We start from the raw sequence: 8,782 nt of genomic DNA, 5'->3' as shown, positions 1-8,782 counted from the left end.
GAATGGATCCCGGCAGCTTCCATTTGTTAGCTACAGAAGGCTGATTCTGCTCGCAGCCAACGAAGGTAGCAGCAGCATCTGCATACTGTCATAGAATTGAACCTTGCCCTTCCTGTATTTACATTTTAATATCTGCCAATAAATGTTTTAATGATTATTCTTTTTATAAATTTTCCAATTTGCACCAGTTATGTAAATAGGGGATGAGCTATCTGGGTCTTTTCTCTCTTTTTTTATTTTTATTTTTTTATTATTTCAGAAGTTTATTTATATGCAAAAATGTGTAAAGATCTTAAATTACTTGTTTCTAAAGGATCGGGCAGTCTTAGGGGGGTGGTCTTCAGATTCCTGGCGGTCGGGCTCCCGACGACCACCATACCGGCGCCGGGATCCCGACTGCCGGCATACCGACAGCTTTTCTCCCTCTTGGGGGTCCACGACCCCCCTGGAGGGGGAATAGATAGCGTAGCGCGCCACCCTGCCCGCAGCGCGGTGAGCACAGTGAACCCGCAAGCGGCGCATTTGCGCTCACCCAGCTGTCGGTATGCCAGCGGCCGGGATTCCGGCGCATACTACACCCGTCTCAATGGCCCTACACACTGGGCGATATTACTGAAAGATATGAACAATTAATGAACGAGATACCGTTCATACCTTTCAGTGTGCAGGCAGCAGCGATGAACGATGCGCGGCCCCACGCTCGTTCATCGCTGGTGCCCCGTCGCTTGTGCATGCAGGCCAATATGGATGATCTCGTCCATATTTACATGCAGTGCTATGGAGCCGGGTGATGGGGGAGTGAAGAAACTTCATTCCCCCCCCCCCCCCGTACCCCTGCCCCCCCCCCCCCCAACCGCCAGGTCGCTCGCCTGCCGTATTGGCAGCCGGGGCAGCTCTGCGGCGGGTCGCGCAGTGTGTAGGGCCCTTTAATTTGTCTTCCTCTGCACAAGGCTCTGTGCAGTAAGTAGAAGACAAAAAAAAGAAAGGACAAAAAAAAAAAAACAGAAGTATCTCCCAAAATCCCACTAGGGGGTAAATTTACTTAAGCTCCTAAAACAGACAATTAGTGATGTTGCCCACAGCAACCAATCCAACGCTGTCTATCATCTTTCTTTTGCCTTTTAGAAAATGATAGACATCATCTGATTGGGTGCTGTGGGCAACATCACCAATTCTGTTTTAGAAGCGTTAGTAAATTTACCCCTAGGAGAGAGTAACATTAAGCAGTGCTTTGAATAAAATTGAGATATAATCTTACAGAATGCACCTGATAATGAAAAGTAGGTGCTGATTGGTTGCTATGGGCAACTTCTCCACTGTTTTAACTGCTTGCTACATGTCTGGTGACAGTCGTGGTAAATAACAGACACAATTACACAAACTATTTTATTGAGAATGTCTCAGTTTATTGAAAAAAAGACAACGACATTAGACTTCAAAACACAGGAATCTGACAGCGGACAATGTAAAAAAGAAATGGTTACAAAATTTGTAGGCAAAAAAAAAAAAAAAAAGTAATTTTGAGCAGGGAGGATAAATTACTTGTTATTTCTTACTAAACATCCGTCTATAGCATTCAGGTCTAACCCGTTAACAATGTAACTTTAAGATTAAACCATCATAGAGAACGGTAAATTTAGGAAACGGAATAATCCATCCAGCCTGCGACAGTACAAAAGTACAAGACATAGAAAAACAGTGTTTAGTTTCATTGCAGTACTGTGTGCTTTCACAAAAGTTTAATATTCAAGAGATATAACTCCCTATATGTATTCTATTGTGCATAAACTACAAGATCCCCTTTTCTGATACCTCAGGGTTACGTAGATGAGATGGGCAGCAGCGAAGGGCTAGCAAGTTGGGTAGAAGGGCAATTTCCTGGGGTTAGAACAGGTTCTATGTTTCACAGGATGAGATTTATCAAAGCTTGGATAAAGTGGGGAGAGATAAAGTACCAGCCAACCACATACCTCCCAACTGTCCCGATTTTCGCGGGACAGTCTCGTTTATTTAGGACTATCCCGCTGTCCCACCCGCAGGCCGCAGTGGGGGACAGCCGGGAGGCTCCTGCAGAGCCGGCCTTAGGCCTAGGCAAACTAGGCAAATGCCTAGGGCATTTGGTATGCTCAGGGGCACCAGCAGCTTCTGCTGATTAAAATGATATGCGGCATGCCTATATGCTGTGTGTGACTGCGGCTGTATCTGCATATGAAATGCTACATTGCGTGTATTCCTGGAAATCCCTGTACTGTAGCATTTCATATGCAGACACAGCTACAGTCGCACACAGAATATAGGCATGCTGCATATCATTTTAATCAGCAGAAGCTGCTTGTGCATCCTAGCCACATAGTAATGCAAATAAGATGCATTTTCATAAACAAAAGGCACCCGACGTTAGCAGAGCTGCCAGCTGACTCATGCCAGGCATCTCCTGCAGAACTAGCGGCGGTGCTAGGAAGCACCAGCCAAAATCTTGCCTAGGGCATCATATTGGTTAGGGCCAGCTCTGGGCTTCTGCACTCGCTGCTCTGCTGTAGAGCAGCGGTGAATAGACGCTGCACGCATGCACACACAGCTTCTATTCATGGAGGCAGAGGGACTGGGGCCATGCCCCCATAGTGACGAGAAACGGGGGCTGTGGCTCGCAATAGCGGCATTACCGCAAAGCCATGCCCCTTTCCCCAAAGCCATACCCCCTTTTCTAAAGCCATACCCCCTTTTCCCTGCTGGGCGTGGCTTTGCAGCGCAGGAGACCCTCTTTCGACTATGGTAAAGTTGGGAGGTATGCAACCAGCTCCTAACTGTTAAGGTGGGTACACACTAGAAAGATATATCTGCAGATCAATTGATCTGCAGATATATCTATGGACGGATCGGGCAGTGTGCTGTGCATACACACTGCCCGATCCGTCGGGCACTGACGTCATGAACAGGGCGGGCCTGTACACACGCCTGCCCAGTTCAGCTGTCAATCACCGCCGGCCGCCGCAGCATGTGTACGGGCGGTCGGCCGACCGCCGTACACACACAGCGACGCGCCAATATATCGGTAGATATATCGGCCGTCGGCTGTGCTGCGGGGCCGACGCGATACGTCTGTGAACGACGGAGTTCACAGACGTATCGGCCGTACACACTGGCCGACGGACCCGCGATATATCAGCCGTTCAAGAGAACGGCCGATATATCGGCCAGTGTGTACGGGCCTTTATGTTACAGGCTGTGTAACATTTAGGAGCCAATTGGTTGGTACTTTATCTCTCTTCACAAGCTTTGATAAATCTCCCCCATATTATGAAGATACAGGGTTTAGCACTTACGCGGTTGTTGATTGGGTTCCACATATAGAGGTACCCAGCTTGGAACATTTAGAGGTGTGGCATTCCAAACTGTGCTAGGTTTCTATAGGGAGAATATGGATCTGCTACTTTAAAAAAGGTGAAACATTTACACCCAGAGCATTAATAGAGTGCCCCTAAAATATTGATGGCTTTGCTCCATATCAGTAGGCAGGTGTCCGAACTGTTGTGCCAAAAACATACCAATGTTCTATGCCAGTCCATATCTGAATAAATAGAGCTATCTATAGACAGGTGTAGCATATCTTACCCACAAACCCAACACCCAGATACTTCTGAAAGCCAGTAATAAAGTCAATAATGTTTGATTTGTGGTCATTTAAACCACAGACATGGGGGTCTATTTACTAAGCTTTGGCGAAATAAAGTGGATGGAGATAACGTACCAGACAGACAATCAGCTCCTACCATTTTTTAAACACAGCCTGCAACATGGCAGATAGGAGCTGATTGTGCAGGAACATTGGGGATTATTCACTAAGGATTGCAAATTCTGCTTTTTAGCAGAATTTGCAATCCTTTGAATTGCATGCTGGGGGTCGCCCATCGCAGGGCAAGGCCGCCCACCATCCATCCACTGTGATCACGCTGAAATTGTGATCACGCCGCAGTTACAGTGTGATCACTGAAAGTATGGATGCCTCCTGCCGGGAGTTGTCACCACGCTGACGCCTCTGCCTGTCGACCAGGCAGAGGCGTTCGGGTGACCCAACATTTAATGTGGAGGCATGCGCAGGATGGGACCTGCGCATGCGTTTGTGGGTCCCAATACTGATTTTGCGGCACAATGCGACCTGATCTCCATCCATTGCTTAGTAAATAGACCACTTTGATTACTAGAGAGTTTGGCATATAGTCACTGTGAGGAGCACAATTAGATGGAGAGGGATGCCAGACTCTGCAAGAAGACTGGCAGGGGGGTTCCGGATAACAGATCACATACCTGAATGCTACTTGAACATTTATCTTGAAACAGTAAAAAAAAGAAGCACAGCAGAATTTTGTTATATTAGGCGTCAGATACAAAAATATTAAAAACAGTTTATACCACTGTAAATGTAACATTTGTACAGAGTAAAAAACAACAAAAAAAAAAAACACACTTTGACCTGTTGACCTGGTACAGAATGTCAGGAAAGAAGGATCTATTTCTGCATAGGAAGACTTTTTGGCCACGTCCCTTTCTATTGTATCAGTACATTGTTATAAAACGTATGTAACAAACAACACACTACATAAGTTACAGGAGTAACCGTAGCATAAGGTATAATGTACCACCTGGTGTCTAAGGCTGAATGGAAGTCACGAGTGTCATGCTTGGAAATGGTGACAAAAATAGTGACTTACTAAACATAACATAGCAAAACTAAAACAGGGTAGCTTTATTGCCTTCGTTAATGCCCCTTCCACGACAAAAATGACTAGACGTAGGGCGCGATGAATCACTGTGTGTGTGTGTGTGTGTGTGTGTGTGTGTGTATATATATATATATATATATGTATATACACACACACATACATACATACATACATACATACATACATACACAGAGTTTTTGACTACCTGCAAAGGCACAAAACCACAATGTCAGTCATTTACAGCTTTCATAATGAGCACAGACATCAATTGACGTTCTAGATCAGGTATTCATTTTCATAATGTTAATACAGTTTACGTATGTTAATTTCCTATATCACACTTGCCCGCTGTCCTAGAATGTCGGGGAGACTCCGAAATTTTGGGACGTGCCCCAGGACAACCCAGTGAAAGGGGCGGGATGGGGTACATGATGTTGTGAGTATGTAGATGTGAGATCACATTACGCAGGTAAGATTGATTTCAGTAAATACATTATATCTGTATGAACATAAAAAAATGATTTTTCATTTCAATATTTGCCACTAAAACATAGGTGTAGTAATAATATAAGAAATAGCATACACCCTTCTGTAGATAAGGAGATTAGTGGATTTATGCCTTTATACAGACCAGGAATAGGTCAGTGATTTCTAATATGCCTACAGGCAGGGCCAGAGGAGCAGCAGTGATGTTGGGGCCAATAGTGTAGGACTTTACACATCCATATGGCACTGGCCACACCCACACAGCACTGGCCACACCCACGAAGCACTGGCCACACCTCCTCCGCTTTTCACAATAGGTTCTTTAACATTTTTAGCCTATGTGGCCCTTCATTCGGCCCTGCTATAGGTTACACAGGATACGGTCGGGATCCCGGCTATCGAAATACCAACGCTGCATTCCTGTCACTGCACGGAATGCCGACGCTGGCATCCTGAATGATATTACAATCCCTGCGCTGGCATTCCCACTGCCGGAATCCCGAACGAGTGAGAGAGGTAAACTGGGCGGGGGGAGGGTGAGGGTTAGGCTGTGGGATGGGTGGCTTTGGTTTAGGCTGCGGTGAGGGAGGCTTAGGTTTAGGCGCCCACAGGGAGGGTTAGGGTTAGGCTGTGGTCAGGGAGGGTTAGGGTTAGAGGGTGAGGGGTAGCATGCTTACCCGACCCCTGTCGGGATTCTAAAGTTCGGGATGCCGCAGTCTGTGTTCGACTGCCGACATTCTGACTGCCGGCATTTCAACCCCAACAAAGCATATCCTCTGTATAATTGGCAAGTTACAGTTTAACATGTAGAACATTATCATATCCAGCCCTAGTCTGGGTAATTAAAATGCTCTAGGTGGTATTAGTTTAAGGTCAACACTTTTATACCCCCGTGAAAAATATATACTGTATATAATCATAATACTGCTCATTACATCAATATTAGACGACGTACTTGAGGTCCAGAATCTTAGAGCAACGCTCCATCAGCAGCCAATCATGAAAGTCAATAGTTATCACGATTGCATAATAGGAACATAAAAACACACACAATATTATAGGTTATAGTTATAAAATATACAAAATGCTAGCGGTTAAAGAAGAAATACATGCAGAAAGGAGGAACTACCGTTTACTGCCGGAACAGACGCTGCTACAAACAAGGAGTCAGGTGTAACCCGTTAAACAGCAAATTTAGGATCACACCGTCATATAGAACAGCGCATTCAGGACAGTGCACATAATCCTTCTTTGAGCTACAGTACAATGACATACATAGAAAAAAATATACATATCTAAAAGGTTAATTTTGCGTGTATAGTATACTAGTAAACAAGAACATGTTAGGTATTATGGTTTTATGCATAGGTAGAAAGAATGACAGAACCACAGGCTGGCATGTTGACGTTACACACGGTGTTTCTAGAAGTTCCGATATTGGTCAAACACAGAGCTCCCACCAAATCAGGAGAGTAACCCGCACCGAGATATCTTAATTATAGTTTGTGTCACAAAGTTGGGGTACCTTACCATACTCTCTGTTTCAACCCTGGTTTTGGGATTTCACATATGTATATGTGAAACAGAAGGATTAAGGCTCACAAGGTGCTACCACCTGGTTTGCACAAGGATACAAAATCAAATCCCCATAGAGAGGGGAAAGGACAGAGAAACCAGGTACGATTTGAGGTGCACTCAACCCAACTAAAGTTTTTAATGTATTTATTTTCAGAACTGTGTATCTACCCTGTAATACCAAATAAAGACTTAAATACTCGTTGGTACTTGAAATTATTATTGCGTACGGGACTTAAATATGTCCTTTATTAATAATAGAGCGAAATATTAAAATCCAAAGAGAAGGAAAGAAAATATTAAATGTGAAAGAAATAGAACAAAATGTGAATAAAGATTTATTTGATTTAGTTGGGTTGAGTGCACCTCAAATCGTACCTGGTTTCTCTGTCCTTTCCCCTCTCTATGGGGATTTGATTTTGTTACACACGGTGTAATCAGAAAATGGCAAAATATAGTTTTTGGTCGAAAACCCCCAACCTATTATATCTGGAGAATGATGAATTACACGTGCTGGGTATAGGCGAGAGGGGTGGGATTAGAGTTAAGAATGACCTTTTTTCTGGAGTTTCCCCACATTAGAGCGGGAGAATGAGAAAGCAATCAGCTGGAAAAGGATTTACGTCACCATAGCTGGAATAGATTTTCAGATGATTACATCTAATCAGGATGTATTGATTCTTTAAAGAACAATGGTAGATCATGTCAAAAACAAAAGCCAACTTTCATCTCCAGCTACGGATGGGTCTTCTTACATCTTTTGCTCCATGCACTACAAGTCGCGTTACACAACACGAGTGCCATGTTACTCGGTAGCGTGGTGCATCTTTTTTTTCTGTGTTTTTTTTCCCCACGAAAATGCGTCTTAGATGCAAAGTAATGTAATAGGACGCACAAGCAGATTCTGCTGATTAAAATGCTATGCTGCATACCTATATTGTGTGTGTGACTGCGACTGTATTTGCATACAAAATGCTATGCTACAGTGTTTTCCTCAAAAACACTGTAACATGGCATTTCGGATGCAGATAGAGCCGCTATTGCACACAGAATATAGGCATGTTGCATATCATTTTAATCAGAAGCTGCTTGTGCGTCCTATTACATTACTTAGTGTCTAAAGGTGGGTACACACTGATAGATATATCTGACGATCAATTGATCTGCAGATATATCTATGGACAGATCGGGCAGTGTGTTGAGCATACACACTGCCCGATCCATCGGGGACTGACATCATGAATTGGGTGGGCGTGTACACACGCCCGCCCAGTTCAGCTGTCAATCACCGCCGGCTGCCGCAGCATGTGTACGGGCGGTCGGCTGACCGCCTGTACACACACAGCGACGCGCCAATATATCGGTAGATATATTGGCCGTCGGCTTTGCTGCGGGGCCGACGCGATATGTCTGTGAACAACGGAGTTCACAGACATATCACCCGTACACACTGGCCAACGGACCAGCGATATATCGGCCGTTCAAGAGAATGGCCGATATATCGGCCAGTGTGTACCCACCTTTAGACGCATTTTCACGAAAAAAAATGCAAAAAAAAAAGACGATCAGGGCTACAGAGTCCCGCCACGGGGTGGCGTGACTACAAGGGCTGTTTAGTGTGACTGCAGCCAGGATGTAAGAGGACACATCTGTACTGCTGCTAGTTTTTAATACTCATTATCACAGAGGTGGGTTGTAACCGTAAGGGTGGATCCATACTAAATTGGCTAACACTGTATACTTCATACATACGTGATTAATTTAGATCAGATTATTGCCAGGCATCTTTTTTTTCATAGGGATGACCAATCAACTTTTTGAATCAATATGGGATCAGTATTTTTGTATTTAATACAGAGAATAATGATGCAAATAATATTGATCTGCTCCAGGATCGATATTATTTTTAGACATTGGTGGCTGGGAATTAGAAAAAGGTTGCGCGTGCACAATCTAAAAAAAAAAAAGGTCATGCTTGCTCAATGGAGCAAGAGACACCA

Source organism: Pseudophryne corroboree, chromosome 5 (genome assembly GCF_028390025.1).
Source record: "Pseudophryne corroboree isolate aPseCor3 chromosome 5, aPseCor3.hap2, whole genome shotgun sequence".
In the NCBI taxonomy this organism is placed as follows: Eukaryota; Metazoa; Chordata; class Amphibia; order Anura; family Myobatrachidae; genus Pseudophryne; species Pseudophryne corroboree.
Note: the sequence above shows the minus strand (reverse complement) of the source record.